We start from the raw sequence: 23,944 nt of genomic DNA on the forward strand, positions 1-23,944 counted from the left end.
CGGGCGCGGCAACCTAATCGTGGCTTCGCCCTCGCTTCGCGAGTGCGGCCATTTCGCTAACGCTCAATGGCCGGTTGGCAGGGTCACGGTCACGCGCTGTTTAGCCCGCGCAGCCTGCCCCTTCGGGGCAGGCGGAGGCGTACGTAACCCAAGAGCCGCGTCGCGCTTCTCTGGCAACAGACTTCAGCAACACCTGAGGAAAAAAAAACACAGCAGCAGCGAGGTTCGAACCAACGTCCTCGCAGTTCCGAGCACGACACGCTAGCCGCTGCGCCACCGAGGCCAATCGGCTCGATAGGTCTAACGGGCTGTATTTGTATTGCCACGCTGGACGTAACTTCTAAGACTCGTTATTCTTACGTCCAGACGTAACTGCAACGGCTCCTACTGTTACGTCTAGACGTAACGCTAGACACTCCCTTGTTGAATGCACTTCCACCTCGACTACAACCGAGCTCGAGCTAAGCCAGGCCCGTAGCCAGGGGGAGGGCCTGGGGGGCCCGGGCCCCCCTCGAAATTTTTGTGATACATGGTGTTTTCCCTAAAATAAATAAGGAAAATAGGCTTTTTTCTCAAATAGTCAAGGCTTTCAGCAAGTGCCCCCCCCCCCCCCCCCCCCCCACAAAGGTAGAGTTCGAAGGCGAACGGCACACAAACACAGCACACCAGGCAGAAGGCCTGGCCCATTTAACTGATTTGCTCCGTCGCGCGGTAGAAAACACCACAGGACAGCGAATGCAAAAACTTACCTTGGCGTGGGTTGACACCGGCGTGAAGCGCACATGGCTTATGGCTGCCGATCAAGCTAGGGACAAGTGGAGCTAGGGGCGTTCTTTTCCTCAGTACCTAGGCCAGTGGCCATCTTCAGGGAGAAAAAGTGCCTAAAACGAGCGTTTCAGGCTCTACCGAACGGCGGCGCTGCGGTCGCTCCCTGTAGCGGCCACGAAAACAAATGTCGCTGTACGTTGCTGGTATTGCAACGAGCGCGTGGGGTCCGAAGCAGCGCCGGGCGCTGCTGCCCCAAGGGTAGGGGGGAAGGGTTCACTTCGCATGGTCCAGAAGAGCTCGGCCCAAGTTCGCATGCCACCTCTTTTACCGCTGTCGACGACCGACGCGCGTAAACAGATTGGCAAACCCCGGCAGCAGAGGTACGAGGTTTCGCACCACTGCATTTGTTATATTTTATTGGCCTGTCTTCAGAGTGGTAATGCTTACACTAAGGTAATTCCGCTCTGGGATTCGGCGCGACATAGTTTGAATGTTCGACTATCGCCGCCCCTTCCGCGTCTGTCCATTTCGTAGACAGCTCGTCATGGACGCCCATTTCGGTCGGTGTCGCGAATGGGCAGTGTGCGTCCGTGGGAGGATTATTCCGCTAGTGTCGAGGTCATACATCAACGCGCTAGTGAAGACCACGCTTACTATCCGGATGAACTGATCAGACGGAGAAACAATGACAAGAGACCGGCCGTACAGATGTTATGCACGTTAATTTGATTTACGGTGGCAAATAGGGACTCCACGATGAAGCTTTCGTTCGCTTCTTCAGGTTATGGATTTCGATATTCGGCTAGTGACTTCCTTGCAGGCAACTTCTCTTTCCTTGATTCTTCTCATTCTTGATTTCGCGTTTATGCAACCAGTGTTTAGATTCTGTTGAGCCCTCACCTTTTGCTTTTACGATGTGTTTGTTTGAATATGTCTCGCTGTTTTATTTTCTGTAGTTCTTTTGTGTATGGTTTTGTGCTCCGCGAGTGCTTTGATGTGTTCTCTGCCGCGTTGCGTCGTCGAGTGGAGTCTGCGTGGCCGGAGGCAGCGACGGCGGGGCGGTGGATCGAGCTGCGGTTGCGGCGCCTGTCGCGGTCAAGGCGTCGACGTGGCGGCCGGCGACCGACGCCTGTCGCGGTCCGTGTACGCGAAGACGGGCCTGGGTCGAGCGGCACCGTTCATCTAAGAGACTTTTCGCGATGGTTCTGACCTTTTGTGTCTTCTTTACTGTTTGTACTGTTCTTTATTATTGCCTCGGCGGATGTTTGTTCTTGTATTTCTTTGTTTCGGGAGCCGAGTTTTCTTTTATTCGTGGTTTCTGTGCACGTCAGATGTACGCGTTCATTGATGTTAACATTTTTATTGGGAGAGCTTTAGAGCTAATGTTTGTCTACTTCCTGAGTATTTTCGCCGCGTGTTAATTTAATTTAACGCCCAGGTGTCGTGCCGTTGCGACTTTGTTGCGTATGCATGCTTACTTGGCCGACACCGGAGCTCCGGTTAGTAGGGGGCATTTAAGGAGGGAGGGATGTGGGAATTCAGGCGTCTGCGCCAGTGGCTCGACGCCATCTTCCCTTGGAGAATTTTCGTGTCTCTCCCTCTCGACCGGACGGGTGGCAGCTGGCCATAAATCGCCGTCACTTTGCTGCCACCCCTCCCTCGAAAGTTAAACACGGTGTCCCATTGGCCCAGTTTTGGCGGGATTTGGACCTGGCTCGCGCTCGCCTAGAAGCGGCGGGCGCGCGACCGGGTTCGAGAGAGACCACTTGGGGACCTCGAAGGGTGCGTACGCGTTTTGGCCGCTCCGGCCGGCGGCGATCCTTTGTTCTTTGTTCTTCGCCGCCGGCCGGCGGTTACGTCGTTTTGTCGGGGCTCCGGCCTCAGCGGGCGCGCGCCACCCTCCGCGGTCTCGAAGTCCCGAGGCAGCGCCTCGCGATCGTGCACCGTATGTTCCTTTTAAGTGTTCCTTTGTCTGTTCTGTTTCCTTCTGCTCTGGGGTGCGAGATCGCGGGAGCGCTGGCCGAGGGGTAGGTCGGCTCTCCAAACCTGGTTCTTTCTTTCTTTGTTCGTTTTGTGGGTGTGCCATTCGCGGCCACATTTGGTAACAATTGTATTAGCTAATTGGTGTCCTGTGTAACTATCTTACGTGCGATTGGTTGTAATGAATTATTGTTCTCTTGTATTAAAATCCCCCGTAATAAATCACTGATTTGGAGAGTGTCGCCTAGGGTCTCCCTCGCTGCGCGCGACGGCTCGCCGTCCCTTCGCGGTGATGGGCCGAGTTCTCGCGCGCAGCAGTTCGAACGGTACACGGGCGCGGGACGAACGAGGACGCGGCGGCCTGCATGGAGCTCCCAGAGCTCGAACCCGCGGTGGTGCGGAGCGACGACACCACAACATAAAAACTTGCCTGCGCAGGCCCAGGCAAGAGGTGATACCTATCAATAACTGTTCAGGATTTTTATTTCTGCTTTATGCAAGTTAATGATGCATGCATCTATCTTGACATTGTCGAGAGTAAATGCACGACAAAATTCGATGAATGCGCAGTTTTCTACAGGCACAGGAATGAAGCAACACGTCTGATAGTTCAGGCATGGCGTGTAAATAATAATGGTAGTGCACGCGTGAGCCAGCCGTCAGTTAACGCGCATAAAGAAATTAAATGCCTGAACGGTTATCTCTCACGTGTACCACCACGTGTGCGGACTGATAGGTATCACATCTTGCCTGGGCATGCGCAGATAAGTTTCGTGTCTAGGTACTTTCTTTTCGGCCACTGTGTGCCTTTTCAGTTGTTAGGCGGTGATTGCAATGTCTACTCTCGTGTGTCTATGTTTGCACGTCACGTCTTTCAACTAGAGCACTACCTTGTGGTAGAGGTTCTAATCTGCACATCTTCAGTTCGATTCAAGCACTTCGTTATATCTGGATTAGTTCATTGCCAAAATACTGTTAAAGTCCTTTTTTCTCATGACATATGGAAGCATCTCTTATGAAACATTTGCAGAGAATTACAAGGAATGCACGACTTTCTACCTTTCTTGGGAGCCCTTACCATGTGAAATGTAAAGCATTATACTAAGCATATTTTAATAAAGGAACAAAGCTCTCATAAGCCTCATTTGTATTTGTACTGCTAGATTCACATACAGAATGAATTTACTCAAGGAATCTTGTAACTAAGTTGTCCCATGTCTCATTTTAGATTGGGCCACAGACACTACTTACTTTTCAGTGACTCCAAGGTCAGATAGTGTATTTTCAATTGCAGACCCATGCACTGTGTCCTTTCGTAAACCCTGTGCTCTAATTACAAAAGTATATCTCCTGTGGTTGCTAAATAGCTATGACATTTTCATGGGTGGGACCAGTCCATCTGGTAGTTAGTATCCTGGCTGTGAATAATGGTGGGTGTTGGGGAAGCAACATAAATGAGTCACAAAACAAATTAGAGTTTGAAGAAGTTTATTTGCTGGAAGCGCACGACAACTGCATTTATTCTAGTAGAGTGTGTGTGATCTCATCATTTATTGCAATAGTGGGAACAATGTCAGAAAATACTCGGGGGCCTTGGGGTCACATCACTGTATGTTCTGCAATATGGTGTTGAATGGAGTTTCCAGTGCAGTCTTCTGGCTCTCTGCTGAAAGTAAAAATAGGAGCAAGACAAAGGTAATTAAAAAAAACTGCGTACAGCAGACTGCAGGGTCGTTCTATGCTTTCCCAGTACCAAAAACTTTCTAAGGTCTTCCTCTTCAAACATTTTTACACAAAAGCAAAATTATTAGGTCGTGAGAGCAATTGTTGAGCACTGTAAATAGACGGGATCATGGTGGCCGGCAATGCTTATTCAACCTGTACACATCCCAGTGACGGCAAGAGTTCCACCATCGGTGACATGTGCGGCTTTAGTTATAGCAGACATGAGTACTTTTTTGAGTCGGCGACAGAGAGAGCACTCATTATGGACACCTGAGCTCCAGTATCGACTAATGCCGTGAAAGAAATACTGACAACATGCACTTCTATTAGGTTCTTGTTCGTAGGGAGTGTCAACAGAGGATTGGGATCAGTCGAAAATGATGCAGCACTACCTCTAGGAGCTGCATGATCTCGTTTTCCGTCCGAGATGATACTTAGTTGGTCAGCATGGAATAGCGGCGTGGTTGGGGTGACGGTGAACGAGCAGTAGGGTGGCTGTTAGCAAAGTACGTACGGCTGGGCGAACACCAACGAGGGTCTGCATATGTATTAAATTGAGTTAATGGTGATGAGCAAGTAAATTGCAGCAATAATGTTCATACCTACCCGTCATTTGTGCTACAACTTTGCCCATTGTGACGACCTTGAGCAGCAAAGACATGAACACAGTGCTTGCCGCCATCTCATGCAACCTGGAAGGTTGTATGAGAGTTTGTTGTACTGACCCAGACCGCAACACTGGGAAGGGGGAGGTGGAAGCTGAAGTTGCTATGTATCATGAGTAAGCAGTGTACAAATTTGGGCTAGTTGGTGAGCGTTCATCTTGGTTGAATTGACTGTTGGGGCAGGAGACTAAGAAGGAAGTGAGACAAACAAGCACAGACTTACAAGTTTTTGTGTGACTCCAGTCTTTTATGCGAGGACTGACTGTATTAACTACAGTAAGAAGTATGCACATGTGATTAAAACATGGTGTTCGAGTTTGGTAATTTTAGAAAAAATTTGATTTTGATTACTATTTCTTCTGACTTCTAACGGATTTATGCAGGTCACTGAAGTTTTAATATCATACAATGGACAGAATTTATAAACAATGTCAGCTCACTGCAGTGGGCGGCGGGATTTTGCTGGGATAGCACGGTGAAATACAATACAAATACTTTTCAGCAAAAGTGCAAGTTAAGAAAACCTGTTTAAATAAAATGCGAAACCTTTCATTCTAGCAAATTTCATGTTGCTCATTGTTTGAATTTACAATATACCAATTAGTTATTAACTGCAAAAGAACCAAAAGCCTAACGAGTCTGGCCATAAAGTGCGACAGCATGTACTTCTCCACTTAACTCGAATGCCTAGGCTGCATTGAAAGCACAGGCGTCATCACAAGGCTGGTTCTTTCTGATAGTAAACAGTATATGAGTGGAAAACTTATGCATCTTGAAGCATCAGGGAAAGCCTTACTGATTAGCAAATGAGATGTGTATCACAAGGAAATGTCGGGCAGCCTGATGTCATGGATATATAGAAATCTAGGGCTGTCAGCAGAAAGTCGAGATGCTGTGGGTTAATTTCACCTTTTGGGACATCATAGACAAGTATACATGCATGTGTGCATACATTTATTTTGTAAACATGGTAAACTACTCGTGTTTAGCGACAAAATGTGTGTTAGAAAATGCGTGACTGGCAACTGCTCGAAAGGCTGCTTTCCTGCTCGAAAGTGAGGTTTTAGTTGCTCCAGAAGCTGCGGAAAATTGGTTACAATTGATCACATCCCTAAGTACACATTAGACCACGCCATTTGAAAGGACCTCGTGCTGGGCATGTCCCTGTTGGTAATTTCATTTTTAATGACAAGCAATAAAAATAATTATATTATACTGCAGATCCTGCCTAATCTTTTTGAAATTTTAGTCCCTAGTCAACTGAAATCCAGAGTTATAATGGTTGACATAGATAGTAGGAATAGATCAACAGAACTAGGAGCAGATAAGAAACAGTGCTTTCCAACAGTACAGAAGTGGCAAACGTGGGCCTTTCATCCAATGAAGGTCAGCGAATATCGGCACAAAACATGTTCAATTCGCAGTAGTACCCGTATTTCAAAGGATCTGCCTGCCGAGGTATCTCAATGCCGAATTAGTTGGTTTTCCTTGAGTGCATTCGATTGTTCCCGTTAATAGTTTTCGCGGCCTTCCTTACACTTGTCATACACCTTTGATATGCGGTAATTCTTTTTTGTTTGTTTTAAGTAGCTGTGTTTTTTTACTCCTTACTTGTCATACGCGACGACATTAAGATGCTGTGTATGTGATTTTTTCAGATACAATCTCGTACTGCTTGCTGCGATTTCTCCTCTCATATTTCTTTTTCTTGTTTCTGATCAACTAGGTGTGTAATAGTATTCTTTGCTTGCTTTTGATAAACTAGCTATGCCATTTAACATTTACTTTGTCGTGTGCAGTGCCGAGTGCTGTCACATGCAGCAGTAAGGTTCCGTACACGACAATTTCTCTTATGTATTCTCATGTTGTTTCATTTATTCTTGCATCGTTTTATATTCACTCCTGCCCAAGACCAACGGTACGTACGAGATAACTAAAACAAACAAACAAACAAATCAATACATAAATCAGATTTTCAGGTTCAAATCTGTGCTTACCAAGCTGTATTGTATGCCTAGTGCTACCTCCAAGGCAAGACTGATGTTCAAAAACATTTTCTTGGGGGAGTTGATGCTTGCTGAACAACATGATACCACGCAGAAAATTACTAGAACGATTAAGACTAACTCTAAGCTGCAGACAGACCATAAAGAAAGCTACATCGGGTGGACCATGCATTTGCATCAACCGGACGAGGGAACACACTATTTAAGAAAAGGGTAAGAGCACATGTCTTTCTGTGAATGGTGTTCTGGTGCAATTTTATGGCATCTCTTCAAGGTATTAGAACACACAGTTTGTTCCAAAATTTAACACCGCTTCACGTATTGTGGTGTTCTAATCCTGCTTCAAGTAAAAGATCTTCAGCCTTGTCGTCTAACATAGTATTTTAAATAGGGTCCCGGAAGTGCCCTTTCAATGTGGTCATGACATTATGTCTTGGATAACATGCACTGTGAAGTACTCTTCTCTCACAGTCATTTCTTTCAAAACATGTCACAGTCTAGGAAAGCTTCCTGCAGTTAATGCTTGTTTGTGGGCTAGTTGGTTTTGAAGCACAGCGAAATGATAAACGGCGCGAAATGGCACAGACAGAAGGAGACAGACGTGTGCACTGACTCGCAAATTATTTCATTTTCAGAAGTGCATGAAATATAGAGCGTTTCTTTTTTTTTATGAGCGCACATGTCTGTCTCCTTTTGTCTTTTCATACTGTCATTTCACTATGCTTCCTCGCAGTTCTTTTTTTCATGCAAAACATATTTGCAGTTCATTTCTCATATCTGTATCAGCAGCACTCATGTGTAATATGTTCAGTGACAGTAATAAAAGGAATGTGTACAATATTTCTAATAACTGTGTCTGCAAATATCATGCGTGTCTGTACTGTCCAATTATGTTTTTGAATTCAATAACCAACTTTTGTTTCACAATAATACACTTTTTTTTCTCAATATTTTCATGTTGCACGGGCAACAGTGGACACTACTACTTGCACTGCATGTCTGATTCAACATGACAGAGATATGCATTGAAGCTGGCATGTACCGTTTACTGCTTCTTATTTCAATTTTTCAAAACAGCACAAAACTTTTTTGGACGTTAGTTTAACCATCAGTCTATGAGAAGGAGAACTGCGCTCCCTACTTTTAATGTGATAGAGTGATCAAAGGCTTTGAAATTTTACGGATTGGCGAAGAGATAATCGGACAGGCTAAGTTACTATTTTCGAAAGACGATTTATCTTCACCGTGTATTTTTTACTGCTAAATGTTGACAGCATCCCACTAGTCTGTGTTAAAAAAAAGGGAGGGGGGGGGGAGCACGCGCTATGCGCATTTCAGTGTCCTTCCTAAATGAGTATACTTGTATCTAGAGAACGCCAAGGCTCCAACCGCTGCTATGCGTTTCATAAGCAGTGGTACTATACAGCGCGAAAGCTGGAAGGCGGTGCATCGCGTCATAAGAAAAAGATGACAAAGGACTCTTGGGTGAACGTGCGGTATAGCAAGAAGCAGCACCCCGTCACAAATGACTGCAACTTTGAAACACATGTAGATTACGCGCGGAACAGAAGACCGCAGCGTAAATACCACAGGTAAGACAACTACTTACCTTAAGACAGCTAACATCCGAAGGCGTACAAGTGCCGCGTCTTCCACGCCCGCCGACAGCGGACATAAACGCCGCCGTCCCAAAAGCCCAAACATATCGGCGTCATCTCTACGGCCGGCGCGGCTTCGCTTATGGACGCCGCCATGTTGGCGTAAAACAAACAAAAACAAAAAAAATTCCGAAAGTGCGTGTAGGTCACGTGACCATCTCCGGCCAATAGCGGCGCAGCATGGGCCCCAGCCATCCTAGGGGATATGTTTCGGATACACGCAGCTGCGCGCGGCGTGAAGGGAGGGAGGGCGGAGGTGCGAGGAGGCGACGTCAGCGCCGGCCATGGCGCCGGCGGCATTTTTTTCTCTCTGGCGTCTCGGCGCAACCACGTGGTCTGGGGCGCCACTTCCGGTCGGCTCGCGCGGTCGTCGTCGAGCGGCGGAGACCATCGCACAGTGTATCGCGCGTGCTTGAAAACGGCGAGTCGGTTTGGTAATGTTGGGTGTGCACCTCGAACTGCCGTAGTGTTTTCATCGCTCTGCCAACCATGGATGCAAACTTGCGTGCGCGTTTGGAACGAGTGACAGCTGAGATTGGTTTCGACCCACACTCCGATACACCGCCTCGTCGCACTGCTCGCGCTTGAATCGTATTCAACACGGCAAAGCTGCGTGCACCCTTCTCCCAGTGGCGGTACTTCGATGCTGTTTGCTCTTCGAATGCGGGCGCACAGCGAGTGCGGGCTGACAACAAAGAACTAAAGACTAGAAGAAAGGATCGTGGGGCATCGGGCTGGCGCGGACCCATCCCCCGGCTGTCTGCAGCTACCGTGAAAATGCGAGTCTGCTTGGTTGCTGTGTCGCGGTTTCTCGGGAACCTGAGACTACGGGGAGGACACGCCGAGGTACGGCTCGATGACATACTGAACAGACAGCGAACGGCGGAGCCGATCGCACTGTGTATCGCGCGTGCTTGAAAACTGCGCGTCGGTTTGGTAATGTTGGGTGTGCACCTCAAACGCCGTAGTGTTTTCATCGCTTTGCCAACCATGGAAGCAAACCTGCGCGCTCAATTGGAACGAATGACAGCCGAGATCGGTTTCGGCCCATACTCCGATACACCGCCCCGTAAGACGGCACTGGCAGACGACCCCGAATGCTGCACGGCTGCCTCGGTCGGTCGTGAGAACGTGCCGACGATGCAGTTCCCAGCTGACGAGGCAACACTCGAACGGCTGCCACTCTCAACGGCAACCGGCGATGGTCAAAAGCACAGAAATATTCACGTTTTCGGCACTGGGCATGGCGAAGAAAACGGAACCACGCAACTACGAGCAGACGAGCTGTCGGTGCGACCGGAAGTGCTAATATTAATGTTTGTTCGGTGTTTTTAACGCGATAATAGAATATAAACATACATATTATCTACTTATTGAACTCAAAATTAACAACGAAAGTAATAATGAGGGTGTTATCGTGATTATAACATCAGCCAATGGTGGAACTGCCGACAATCACGTCATATTTTGCGGACTAATACATCATTTGTCGAGAGAAGAGGGAGCGATTTTCAGCTGACTTTGAGAATTTATTGTAAATTCCAGGCCGTGCGCATCGCTGTATATTTGGCTCGCGTGTTCTCGGGAGCCTCGACTACCGATCGGCAGCGCTTTTTGAGCATGCTCGAAAAGTGTTGCAGGGCCCCTTTAAAAGAGACCACAAAAAAATGGAGGGAGGAGGGGGTCGAGCATTTTATTCTTCTTTTAAGCTGATTCCCCTGCAGCGCATGTTCACGCCATTCATTCGTTTGAAGGACCTTTGTCGATCGGCACCACGCGTGCCGCTTTGCTGCACTTACGTATGCTTGTTTTTCTGAAGGATCGGCATTTTTGTCTGTCCGCAAACTGCAACTGTCTCAAAGACGGTCCGCCGCTGCATCTGGACGGGAGGGACGCACTACAGCCTCCGGCGGTCATGCACATCGGGCATGTAGCGTACGTGCAGAAAAATTGCTGGGGCAGCGTTTGACAACAAAAACAGCTGGACCCAACGAAACTAGGAGTGACCGCGTAGTCAAGTGCGCTAACAATAAAAGCAAAAAAAAAAGAAAAAAACAGGAGAGTGGTGACATCAAAACTATACTCGTGTACAGAAAAAGGAGATGTAGAGGGGAGACTGAAGTAGCTGTCATTAGGAAGCGGGAGACCCGTAGGGATTGGGCTCCTTTTGGGATGCTCCAGTGCCTGTTAGATCAACGTCGTCGTCGGCTGTTTATTGGTCGCGACCATTTCTGCATTGTTAATCATGGCAAGCATTTGCGCATACACAGGCAGGGGTTTGTGTAAATAAAATCAGATCAGACGTCTATCAGGTCAGGAGGAGGAGCAAATCTGCGGGTGTGCGACTGTTCTCCTGATCTGAAAGGCACGCAAATTATTGTTAAGGGAACCACGCAAATAATACGAACGTGAAGTGATTGAAGCGCAAATCTGGAAACATATGGTTTGAACAAATGCATTACTGTATCTGTCACTATGAAAGAAAAATATTGCTTATTTAAAAAAATGTGGTTACTGATGTCATTCTCTCTTATTGTGAATCACACGTGTTTTATGTACGACGCACGCGCTTGGCTAATTATCAGGGAGTTAAAGTTATGTGGTTTCATTAAACCTGTTGCTTAATTGTTCCAGCGAGTGTCTTCTCTTCTTGTGTAAGCGTCCGTAAGCTGGTTTTTTCGTTTCTTCAAGTATGTATACCAACAGGCCCAGCAACAGATTCTCCTATTACACAGACCAGCTCATATATATATGCGAATAAAAAAAAGAAAAAAAAAGTGAGGCGTTGTTGTGGGGCTCGAAAGGCGAGAGTGAAGTCGCTATGATCGTTGCAGTGGCGAAAGGGCATTGAAAATCGTATCGATCAGCACGACAAAAAAAAAAAAAAAAAACTTCAACCCCCCAACTACACGCCCTATCTGTTACTGCAGCGGCTACGTGGAGGAGCATTCATCTAGGCAATAGCCGCTTAAAACATCGCCCACCCTTCGTAAATCAGTCACAACGACAGTAATTTATTTCACAACTCGCAGAAAAGTTGCATCAAAAGAAGCTCCGTGTTTTGCGCACCGTAACTTTGACTTTTCTTGCGCGCAAAACAGCAACGCGCGCTAGTCGCGCCCAGCAATCCGCCGGAATGTTTCAGGATGGATGGATGGATGCTATGAGCGTCCCCTTTAAAACGGGGCGGTGACATGTCTGCCACCAGGCTCGAAGAAAAAAAAAAAAAAAGCTTCCTTGTTTCATGTTGGCCTAATACCTTATCTACATTGATTAAATCTATGTTATTATACCAAAACAATATAAATTCACGGTCCATCTCTCTGCCTCTTCAGGCAGAATGACCTTATTTTTTCCCCATTATTTATTTTTGTTCTTTATCTCTACTTTTCTGCCACCAATACTCTAACCGTCTCTTACTTATTTCTATCGTGGACGTGTGCAGCTTTCCATTGTTGTCCCTAAAACCCAAGGCTTCATGTAGACTCGTGCCCACACGTATACCTGGGTGAATATCGCCACATTCAATCAGTACATGTTCCATCGTTTCCTTAGTTCCCCCGCAGCATGTACATTGTTCTTCTTCGTTACTGAATCTCGCTTTATGACTACGCGTTCTAAGGCAGCCCGACCTTGCTTCAAACAGTAAAGCGCTTCCCCTTGAATTATCATAAAACCTTTCCCTCCTTATTTCGTTTTTTCCCTTTCGGTAGTTACTCAGACCCGGCTTCTTTTCCATCGCTGCCATAAAAAAAAGAAAAAAAAGTGAGGCGTTGTTGTGGGGCTCGAAAGGCGAGAGTGAAGTCGCTATGATCGTTGCAGTGGCGAAAGGGCATTGAAAATCGTATCGATCAGCACGACAAAAAAAAAAAAAAAAAAAAAAAAACTTCAACCCCTCAACTACACGCCCTATCTGTTACTGCAGCGGCTACGTGGAGGAGCATTCATAGGCAATAGCCGCTTAAACGTGAACCAGGTGACGCTGGGAGCCGCGCCGCCTGTCGGCGGCGACATGAGGTGCGTCACGCTCCGCCGCTCAAGTGAGCACACTACAAACTTCTAGAACACTAATTATAGGTACGGTGAACCAGAATACTGCGTATGGGAAACGTGCGGCACCTACAGGTGGCGCGACAATGCAGTGCGCCAGCGCGCCGTCAGCGCCGCGAGTGGCCATTCAGTTGTCAAGTGTCGTGCTACGAAATCTCGTCTCTCCTTCTGCTGCGCCCGCGTTTTGTGGACGTGCGTGCGCGCGACGGCGACTGGTGTTACAAAGCGCGCCGGCTTCAAGGGCGTAAATAGCGCAGGGTTTTTTAGAGCCTCCAACGAAGAGAAGGGACACAAATTATGCAGCAGCAGGCACGTTTTCGACGTGACGGAAGAGAGCACGGTCAGATAGAGTAATCTGGAAGGGAGATGCGTGCGACAGGCCAACGTGAACCAGGAAGCATACGCCGTCATCATCGAAGTTTGTGCGCACGCTTTTTCATCATTTTACCTGCTCATTACTGAGTAAACGATTACATTAACGTCAAACATGTGCTGTAGCAAGATGTTGTCTGAGGGTAACCGAGTGCGATCGGCGCAATTAGTACGCATGATCGCCTCCCGTGTTGCATTTAGTGATGCCGTAACAACTGTGCGAAGCTTTCTATGCTGCAGCTCCGTTTGTGGATGTTGCTCGGGCTGCATGAGTGCTTGGGTAAATCAGTTACCTGTCATCTTTGCAAGCGATATCTTAGCCGTCACGTAGCATAAAAACAGCGTGGCGCAGCACCTCTTGCATGCGCAGCGCTGTCAAGGGACAAATACAATACAGGTGTAATAAAGATTAAAATTCGCGCGGTCCCCGATGCATTGTGCCACGCATCAGGCTCTTGTTTCTCACTGTTCCCGTTTCCGAACTGCGCTATCTGCTTATACGTATAGGGCGTACGAGTAACATTTTTCCCTGCAAATCAGTATGACTGAATGATGCTCGCCTTTATGTACCTATCAGATTGTCTGAACTACAACGCACATATAGCTCGATGGCGTCAAGTATTTGACAATATGGTCATCGCCGTGAACTGCGAGATAACTGTTGGCTGATGTACGTAACTTTAAGTGCTCGCGCTCTGTAGTATGCATGTGTACTTTTCAGCATTAATTACTTTAGACTATTAACACCAAAAACGCGTCTTTTTCAATCGTACCGCCCGGAGGCCGGGTGTAACTTTTCAGCTTTATGCAACTAGGCTGATCACCAGAGCTCACTACAACTGTAGGGGAGGTGTGAAGACCACTGCAAGCATGCAGCAGCAGTTGTAACTTTTGTCAACAGTGAAGAGTCTGCTAAACTTCAGCTATCGCCGCAGTTTTGCGGTACGTCGGCGGAAAAACAGCAGGAGCGTACGAGGGAGAAGCTGTATCTGTCGATGACTTTCCGCACACAAAATGTACTCTGCAGACCCGAGACCACTTTGCCGGCTGCCGCTCGGTTCCGTTCGCACTGTAAAAATACCGGTTCACTTGCGTGAAGCGTGAATTCACAGCGAACTAGCTACAACATGTACTTCATAACCATGCGCAGGATCAATTACTTCACATGGCGTACGCTGCGAATCCACCGTTCCCGCTTGTCTAGGAGGCTTTCTCGCCCCGCAAAGCGAGAGAACTTTGTTCCAGGATGGCATTCCTTATATCTATTAGCGCAGTTGACGACCCAGCAACTCATGCGCGACATTGCAAAACTCCTCCAACGGCGTGACACGGCTCGGGCAGAGAACATCTGGCTCGGCTCGTGGAGCGGCTGCTGCAAGTAACACGCCAATTCGTTTCGTTCGCTCCCGCACAGCGGCGCCACCAGCTCAGTGCACGTTCCCTATAGTGGCAAAAAGCGAGGCGCTTCCTGTGAGGCTATAGAAGCTGCCACCGCGGGTGGCGCTGGCGTAGCTAGCCCGAGGTGCTGCGGCGGGGAAATAGGTATAGCTTGGTTATAGTGTACTAGAATATAGCTTGGTGCAGCTCAGGGGCGGATCCAGCCACTCATTTAGGGGGGAGGGGTCGCTTGAAAAAAAACTGAGGAGGGGGAGGGGCTCACTTTTGTTTTTAGTGTCACTATTATTAAAAGAACCCCCTCACAACATAAATACTGTTAATTTGCACTTAAAGTGGTTCCACTCATTTGTCCTAATCAGATCTTAATAAATTGGAAGAAATACTACAAATTACGGGCTACCACACTTCAGATATATGCCCATTTTGCTGCGCTAAGCCTTTGTTAGAAATCGGGTTGCGTGACTGGTGCGAACACGGGTTGGTGTCTTGCCGGCAGTGTTGTAGGCGTTACTGAAAAAAGTAACTAAATACGTTACTCGTTACACTATAAAAAAAGGAACGCATTACCGCCCTACGTTACCTACAAAAAAATGTAACGCGTTACCGTTACCGAAAAAAAGTAACGGACGTTACCTCTGCCGTTACTCCGCAATCATAAATATTAATCGATGTGTCTTTGCTGCAGGAACCCACAATAACCATAATTTACATCTGAAATTTATGTTTCACATAAAACTTCTAACCCAAACAACGAATATACCCAAAATGCTGATTTAACGAGTATTACTTGCACAAATGTACCGGACGTAAGCAATGGTATAGTGGCTTAAAGTTGCCTTTAGAGTTACGTGTGATGGCTTCTGACTCTGACACATGGTGAAGCAATTTTTCTCAATGTGACATTATACAGAATATGAGATTCAATCATCAACGCTATTCGCAAAGAAAGCATCAATGAAATCTCTTGAAATTTACAATAATTCTGATGGTGTGCTTCTGCTAGCAAAATAGATGCGCGAATTTTGTAGTAGTAAAGAAATGCTTAAGTGGGCTAGTCACGTGAAAAAATATCTGTGCATAAACATTTTTGTTCACTTTAACCTGTATAATTACCGCCAAAATTGCGAGCGTCTATGTGAGGGTGTTCAAGATCAGCAGACAGAAAAAGCAAAATTTATTTTTTAAACAAAGTTGATAAGCCTTATCAACTTTGTAGCTACCATAAAATGTCGCATATTTAGGCACTTTTCAAAAACAGTTTCCTTAGCTCTACAAGTTTCAAACAATGTTACTTTACTCTTTTTTACGCATACATTTCATACACAAAATATCTTCTTTGTAACGATAATATTTGTGTTTTACAACGTCGTGAACTTTCGAGAACGACAGGTAATGAAATTGGTCCCTCCGGATTGAATATGTTTGACATTTTTTCCCTCGTAAATTATGCAGTTAATAAGGAAATTAAGTTCCTTTTCGGGCTACTGGCATGAGACATGCATAAAATATAAAATACTTAATCAAATCTAAAATATCTATTTTTGGATCCGTGTCGATCTCTCGTGAGTCACCCGCTTACAATAACCACGATTAGTACACTAACTGCGGTAATGTCTGCCGTGTAGCTACCTGTAACCGTGGTTAGCCGTAACAATAGTTAGCTTAACCGCGGTTGTTCGTGTGACAGCGGTATTAAGGTATTGAGTAAAAAAAAAGATTTTTTTTTTTGCGTTGCAAGAAAAAATTCTACGTTTCGCGTCCCGCTCGCATTCTTTTTCAGGGTTTTCTTCCAGCCGGGGGTCACGCCTTTTCTCCACAATAAGGCAGACTCTCGATCGGCAGCGCACCTGTAGACCGGTTGACGTTACCGGCTGTCGCCTGGATGGGCCAGAATTCCACAGAAAGCCGCCTGTCTCGCCCCGGGGGACAGATGGTACGATTTTTCATGCGATTCGACGTCCGACACGGCGGAGGGGAAACCGGAATGGTGACCTTTCATAGCATCGTACAGCCACCATTCCCTCTCCCCCACCGCCGCGTCTGCCGTCGGATCGCATGGAAAATCGGACCGTCTGTCCCCCGGGGCGAGACAGACGGTACGATTTTTCATGCGATTCGACGTCCGACACGGCGGAGGGGAAACCGTAATGGTGTCCTTTCATAGCATCGTACAGCCACCATTCCCTCTCCCCCACCGCTGCGTCTGCCGTCGGATCGCATGGAAAATCGGACCGTCTGTCCCCCGGGGCGAGACAGACGGTACGATTTTTCATGCGATTCGACGTCCGACACGGCAGAGGGGAAACCGTAATGGTGTCCTTTCATAGCATCGTACAGCCACACTTCCCTCTCCCCCACCGCTGCGTCGGCCATCGGATCGCATGAAAAATCGTGCCGTCTGCGGTGGTCGTTTACCATGTTATGCTCAGCGAGTGTACTCCTTTGTCACCCGAACTTGCGGACATCGTTTTAGGGGCGTAGCTCCCTTAGTCTAACCTTGTCACGTCTCCGTTGTCCGGCGTAAGCGGCAGTATCTCTGTCCGGCGTAAACGGCAGATGGCGCTGTCTCATAGAAGTACATACAAACTGCAGTTCAGGGACGATATTCTAGATGGTGCTGTACACAATCTGTGTCGTCATCACCATTTCTCGTCTCATTTCCTAGATGGCGTTGGTCCAATAGAATTGTGTGCAATATGGCGCTTGTGTGAGTCGACACTAGATGGCGCTAGAAGTGCCGCTGCTCTCCGATTGGCTGCTGCGCGGGGATGCGCGGGGAAAGAGCGCCTTTCTAATTCTCCTGGATCGTCGCCGTACTTGTCGGATCGTTGGTGGAGCACGAACGATGCGCAGCGGTGGGCGCTCGATTGGCGGCAGCCAGGCGGATCCCGTGACGGTGCGCGCGAAGGACGCCGCTGCGAAACGGGCTCAACGAGAAGCCGATCCCGAGACCATGATTGCTTCAGGAGCTACGCCCAAGCTCTTCATCATTCACCCGTGGATATGCTGTAATTTTTTTTTCACAAAACGCCGACCTTCAAGGGATTAGAAATAATAAATGAATGTTTCAACGACACTAGATCGGCGCATCCACTGAAGTCTGGCATTGATTCCTCGCGTTAGCTCGCAGAAACGGATGCAACAAAAGAGAAAGAAAAATAACGGAATAAATTGGGCGTTTGCTGATGAAAACACCGCTGTCGTCTGCTCCTCAACGCTGCCAAAGGCGCGCGCTGCGTGTTCCCCCACCTCTAAGCGGCTCGCGGTTTTTTTTTCCCCGTCCCTTTTTGGTTTTCCTTTCCGGGTGGCCTCCGACATTGACTGGCGGTGCACGCGCCTGCCATTCTCGGAGGCCATGCTCCCTGCACCGTGGTTGCGGCTCTGCGCCGCAAGGCGCCGTGTCTGTCGGTACGGTATGAGTTGTGCACACTGTACCATCGGTGCATTTTATTTGTGTTATTTTTGTGATGTTATCTGGCCTTCCACGGACGCCCGTTCTAACGGGAGAGTGATATTTGTTGATCCCGGCCGACATCTTGAAGCCCACATTTTAAGTCTCAAAGGCTATGCTTACTTCCGTTTGCAACGCAAAATACGTCATGGCCGCCATGATTTGTACAAAAAATCATTACTTTTGTACAAACTTAGTACAGTTACATTTAAATTAAAATTAGTGGCAATATAAAGCATGAATTTGTACATAATCTTTCCCTAAGTTGTGACCATGGTTGTGACCGCCATCGCCATCACGTTTTCTTTCGCACATGTACGCATGTGTACGCACATGGCGCACATGTTTGGACCAGTTGTGGTTTGGTCTTGAGGTTTGGTCCTGCCGGGGCCAACGCGGCCAACAGCGACGTTTGTCCGCCGCTATTTATCTGACGTATGTGTACTTACGTTGACCGCTGTTGGGTGTTGTGTGGTGGATGTTCTCTGGCTGTGTCGCGTGCAACAAGAACGGTAGAAGAGTTTCTGAACTCCGGTCGCCTCGGCAGTGGGCCATTGGCCAGCAAAGGTACGTGCATACGTTCTCTTATGCTTTCCTTTAGTGAATAAGGCCGTTGTGTAATGCGTGAATGAAGGTTTTTGTTTCTTTTCGCAGTCGCGTTTTCCTAAACCCATAGTTCATACCGTGTCGTCTGGCGTGGACGTAGACCACTGTTGGGTGCTGTGTCGCGTACAACAAGAACCGTGGAAGAATTTCTGAACCCTGTCCGCCCCGGCAGTGGGCCATTGGCCAGCAAAGGTACGTTCTCTTATGGTTTCCTGGCGCAGTGATTTATCCACGTCAAGAATAATGGAAGTAGTCATGACGAAATTTCGTTGCCGCGTTAGCTCCCTCAACTTTTACTTACATAGAGCAGGTCTAGCGATTTCCCCACTGTGCCTCTTCTGCAATCAGGAGGAAACAATCGATCATTTCTTTTTATCCTGTCGACGGTTCGCGACATTGAGGAAAAAAATCATAGAACCACCTCTTCGAAAGTTGGGCCTGGAAGTATCGGAGTCGGTTATACTTTCTTTTGGGGCCACCACTCTGGGATACAGCCACAGGGATGTTTTCTTCGTCATTGAGGAATTCATTCGACAGTCTAAAAGAATATCTATCTAAATTCTGCCTGAGTAAATATTTCATTACCAATAATTGAAACATCAATTCAGTATATTGGTTAATAATAGCTTCTACGAACGACACCCTGAAGATAATTTTAGCAAAATTCACCCTCTACTCGGCCAATCCCCTGCATTGGGTATGAGCCATTTGCAGAGGACAACAACAACAACAAGGCCGTTGTGTAATGCGTGAATAAAAGTTTTTGTTTATTTTCGCAGTCGCGTTTTCCTAAACGCACAGTTCTGTATCGCCGTGCATGCCTCGGTGATATCGACATCATTACTTCTGCTTCGTTTCCTTGATGTAATGGTTTGTAGCTGCCAGAGTAGCCATGATAAGCTTAGTTTAGCGTGCCCTTTTGTAGTACTGTGCATTTGTTAGCGTTGTTTTTCGTGGTATGTCGCAGCTGTCGTTGTGTTTTTATTTGATTAGCTGTGTGCGCTTGCTTGTTGTCTCTTTCCCTAGCATGCCAAAGCTTAGTTGGAATAAGCGCCATGCTCAAATCAGCCAATGGCGGAACTGTGCACAAACACGCTATGATTTGTGGACTAAAACATCATTTGTCGAGAGAAGAGGGAGCAATGTTTAGGTGACTTTGAGAATTTATTGTACAATCCAGGGCTCGTGCTGCGCTATAATATTTGGCTTGTGTTTTCTCGGGAGCCTCGACTACCTATTGGCAGCGCTTTCTGACCATGCTCAAAAAGTGTTGCGGGGCCCCTGTAAGGTAGTGATACCGGTTAGGTGAACTGATTAGCTCCTACATTGAGAATTAGAAAAGGGGAAAAGTACAGTTTGCCTTCATGGAATGGGGAAATTCTCTTGCAGTTCATTGCAGTCAGTGATCCAGTTCCTTAATTCGCTCCTGAATACTGCTTGATCGCATGCTTATTCAAAGGCTGTTACCTAAACAATCTAAACGGACCTCATCGAGGTTGTGTGCAAGCTAGTATTTGGAAATCTGGATATATATATATATATATATATATATATATATATATATATATATATATATATATATATATATATATTGTCTCGCAGAGAAAACGAGCCCTAAAAGTAATCGTCTGTCCTATATATATATAATACAGCGTTTGTAGCCGTATTTAGTGCATAACACACCTTTCCTTTCATGTTAGCAGTTTTAATAAAAGCAGCGCTTCATTGTTTGCACCTGACTAGGAACTAATGCATCACACACAAGGCTTAGTCGTGTCCAGTATGAATGTTCTCAAGCTTGCAAGAAATGTTCTCCGTCACCATTTAATGATGATGACACCATACTTGACACCCTTGATGGAAGGCTGTTTGTAGCAGGTTTCAGCTTTGTACTTGACTCTTCACTGCAGTTAATGCCCTGACTCATTTTATCCTGGAGAAAAGACATATTACATTGGATAATAATTAACTTTCACCTCCTCCAGTTAAAACTTAGCTGTCATGTTTTTTTTAATAATTTAATCTACTTTTCTTGAAGCAGTGCGCCTTCATGTCACATTTTTTGGGGGAAAGACCGACAGTCTCTGCGTATCTTAATACTTCTTTAATTTACGATAGTTTTGGGTGCCCTCTCAAACTCATAGAATTGGGGCTCCATTGATGTGTTTTGCAAGAGAGCCACTTTAAGGCATAAAATAGAAAGAGCAATGCGACAAGTTTCTCTGGTTCAAGCAGTTTCATGAACTCTCGAGTCCTTTACTGTACCGGCTTTATTTTTTTTAACCTTCCTTTCTACTTGAATCCAGGCACACAGCGATCGGACTGAGCATATCAAGTAGCCCCTCCTGTGACCCACAAGACCACACTAATTCGGCCGAGGAGCCTGTCTGGACTTATGTTGGGACTGCTGGCAGACAGCTTGTTTTTTCTGGACTTATGTTGGGACTGCTGGTGGACAGTTTTTGTTTTTTATTGACTTATGCTGGGACTGCTGGCAGACAGTTTCGGTTTTAGTCTTCAGCTGGTTCACAGTTCACGTTTATCATACCGCCTCATTTCTTTTGAGTGTATCTGCGTTCTCTAGACATTTAGCCTGTGTTCTTACACGTTGAGAGTACTCTTATGGTTTACAGCATTGCTTTGCTCATAAAAACTTTTGTGATACTGCCTTGTTGCTTTCGACTCACTTCATTCTCTTGTCATTTCGCCAGTACTGAAACACTCTTATGATTGTATGTGCAGTAATCTTTCGGGGCAATGCATTGTACTCATTGTGTGTAACAAAACATTGCAATAGCCTGAGAAGAGTATTGCACATTTGATGTGTTATCAGATGTGTTATGCGCTATATACCTAAAAGGAACAATGGGAGGTATGCAGCGTGCTCTCCATAGAAGGCAGTACAATACAACTGCTCTTTTATGCCGAGACACCTACACCTACTTCCAAAATCATAAATACTAAATTTACAAAATAGTGATTCGCAACAGTTACTTTCAGGTTACAACAGTACATATAGCGAGCACTCAAGCGAGCGAAAAGTATTGTGGCCTACAGTCTGTCGAGCGTTCGTTTTTGAGAGTCATAATTAGTGCACCTCACAAGCCGCTAGCCGTCATGTGGATGCGAGTTTAAGGAATGAACATCTTTTAATATGTACTGATGGGCTAGTTGGTGAGCCATTATTTTCGAATAGGCAGCGCACAAAAGGGCAACAAATACGCACACATAAGACTCAAACACAAGCGCTGTCAGCGCTTGTGTTTGCGTCTTTTATGTGTGCGTATTTGTTGCCCTTTTGTGTGCTGCCTATTCGAAAAACATCTTTTAAATGTACAGAACATCCAGCCTTAATATCCGTACAACGTACTGAGAGCGTGATCCGGGTGCATTTTAGATGATCTATAGTACATCCGTGAAATGTCATATGGAGAAATGTAGATATCCAGAAGATGTACTGAATATCCTGAGACTAGCATTCTATGGATATCTAATGGACATTCATGGTTTACTGGGAGATGCTGAATGTATGACCGTGCGACATATCGCTTGTACTCAGTCAGTGTGGCATTGCTTCAGTACCTTTGAAACTTCCGAGCACAAAATGGTGGGCAGCGTTTATTTCATGCAAAAGAAAACAATTCACGTTCATATTCTTTCACATGTCTTGGAAAACATACCTTGAACTTTTTAACACGAAAGTGTTTTATGCCGGGGTCCACCAAGTACATCCGTCACGGATATGACGTTGATAAAATGGACGCTAACGGGTGAGAAAGAAAAAAGCCAAGAAAAAGATACACCCGCTGGGAACCGAACCCACGACGTTGCAGCTACGACGGCAAGCGCCTGACGCGCTACCGACTAAGCTAACTCGAGAGATGGTAGACACGGCGCGAACGCGCCTTATATCTTTCACACATTCTCTTTCGCGGCGGGCGGAGCGGGACGGTGCCGCCGTCTGTGAGATGTGAAAAGAAGTAATGCTTCACGATCGACACTTACTAGCGCTTACTCCGAGATTGCATGCGATATCGGAGGTCATGGTAAAAGCGTCTCGATACCAGAGAGCTAGACTGGCCGCGCTGGCGTCGCCGAGGCACCCTTGACGCAGTTACGTTCTTTGCCTTTGGCTTCGTGTTAGCGTGCGTCGGCTCATCGGAGTAGTGCAGCTTTCACGTGCACCATCGGGATTTCTCCGCCGCCGACTGCTTCAATTGCGAGAGCACCGACTAACAAAACTGCTACAATATGCGTCGCAGAAAGGATGCGATTTCGACGGGCGAATGTCGTGCCTTGGTGGAGTGAGAGCAGCGCCTGCGAGACAGAGGCCAGCGGGACGCACGCGTTTGCGGCTCAGGCTACGAACCTCTACCTCCCTTGTTGCTGAAGCGCAGTGTGTGTTATGTATGCATGAGCACAGGCGTACGCTACCCATTACTAGAAAGCGCACGCCATGCCGTTTCTCTCCTTAATTGACGACGCTTTGAAGAAGTGCATACCGGGTACCAGTGTTGATTATGAGCTTGTTGATATCATCCTTACGCGGGGTTCACGATTCGCTGTGTCCAAATATATGTTCACACCGTCAGCTACCACAACGGTTTAATCACGATCATGGGCGTTAGTCGTCGCGATAGAGACATGCTGTCAACATGGGTGCATCCACATCAAACGGTGCTATAGCTGTCAAACACGAATAGACATTGTACAAGCTCTCATATATCACTACACAATAAGCACTACTTCTGTGAAGACACGTTTCACTTTCGTGTTATACCGATTCCTATGTCGGAGGGATCAGCCATGTTTTTTTAACATGTCGAAAAAACATACCGAAGGAAAAAAAAGCCGGCAGATCCCACGCGTTCTGGGAATCGATGTAATGCGAAGCAGCCAGCAAAGAGCTGCATATATCGTCTTGTATGTCATGGTTTTCATGTTAACTCCTATTATTTATGTCCGTCACACAGTAACGTCGCGCAATACCAACTTCGGGGTCGATCAAGCCAGAGAAACGGCCGCCAGCACCCCATGATCGTGGCACGTAAGTCATGCTGTACATGACATGCATGTCATTATTTTCATGTTAACTAGTGTTATTATGTTCGTCACATAGTCACGTCGCGCAATACCAATTTCGGGGTAGATCAAGCTAGCGAAACGGCCGCCAGCGCCCCATGAGCGTGGCACGTAAGTCATGCTGTACATGAGATGCGTGTCATGATTTTCATGTTAACTCGTGTTATTTATGTTCGTTACACA

At 46.7% G+C, this 23,944-nt stretch overlaps 1 long non-coding RNA gene across 1 annotated transcript; it reads left to right on the forward strand.

The window, feature by feature from the left end:
* Window positions 1-18,567: 18,567 nt before the first annotated feature.
* On the forward strand, window positions 18,568-21,072 carry LOC125757085 (uncharacterized). The gene is made up of 3 exons (XR_007415033.1): window positions 18,568-18,640; window positions 18,728-18,871; window positions 20,986-21,072. It is a non-coding gene; the product is annotated as an uncharacterized LOC125757085 (long non-coding RNA).
* The last annotated feature ends 2,872 nt before the right edge of the window (window positions 21,073-23,944 follow it).

This window comes from Rhipicephalus sanguineus, chromosome 2 (assembly GCF_013339695.2).
Source record: "Rhipicephalus sanguineus isolate Rsan-2018 chromosome 2, BIME_Rsan_1.4, whole genome shotgun sequence".
Lineage (NCBI taxonomy): Eukaryota > Metazoa > Arthropoda > Arachnida > Ixodida > Ixodidae > Rhipicephalus > Rhipicephalus sanguineus.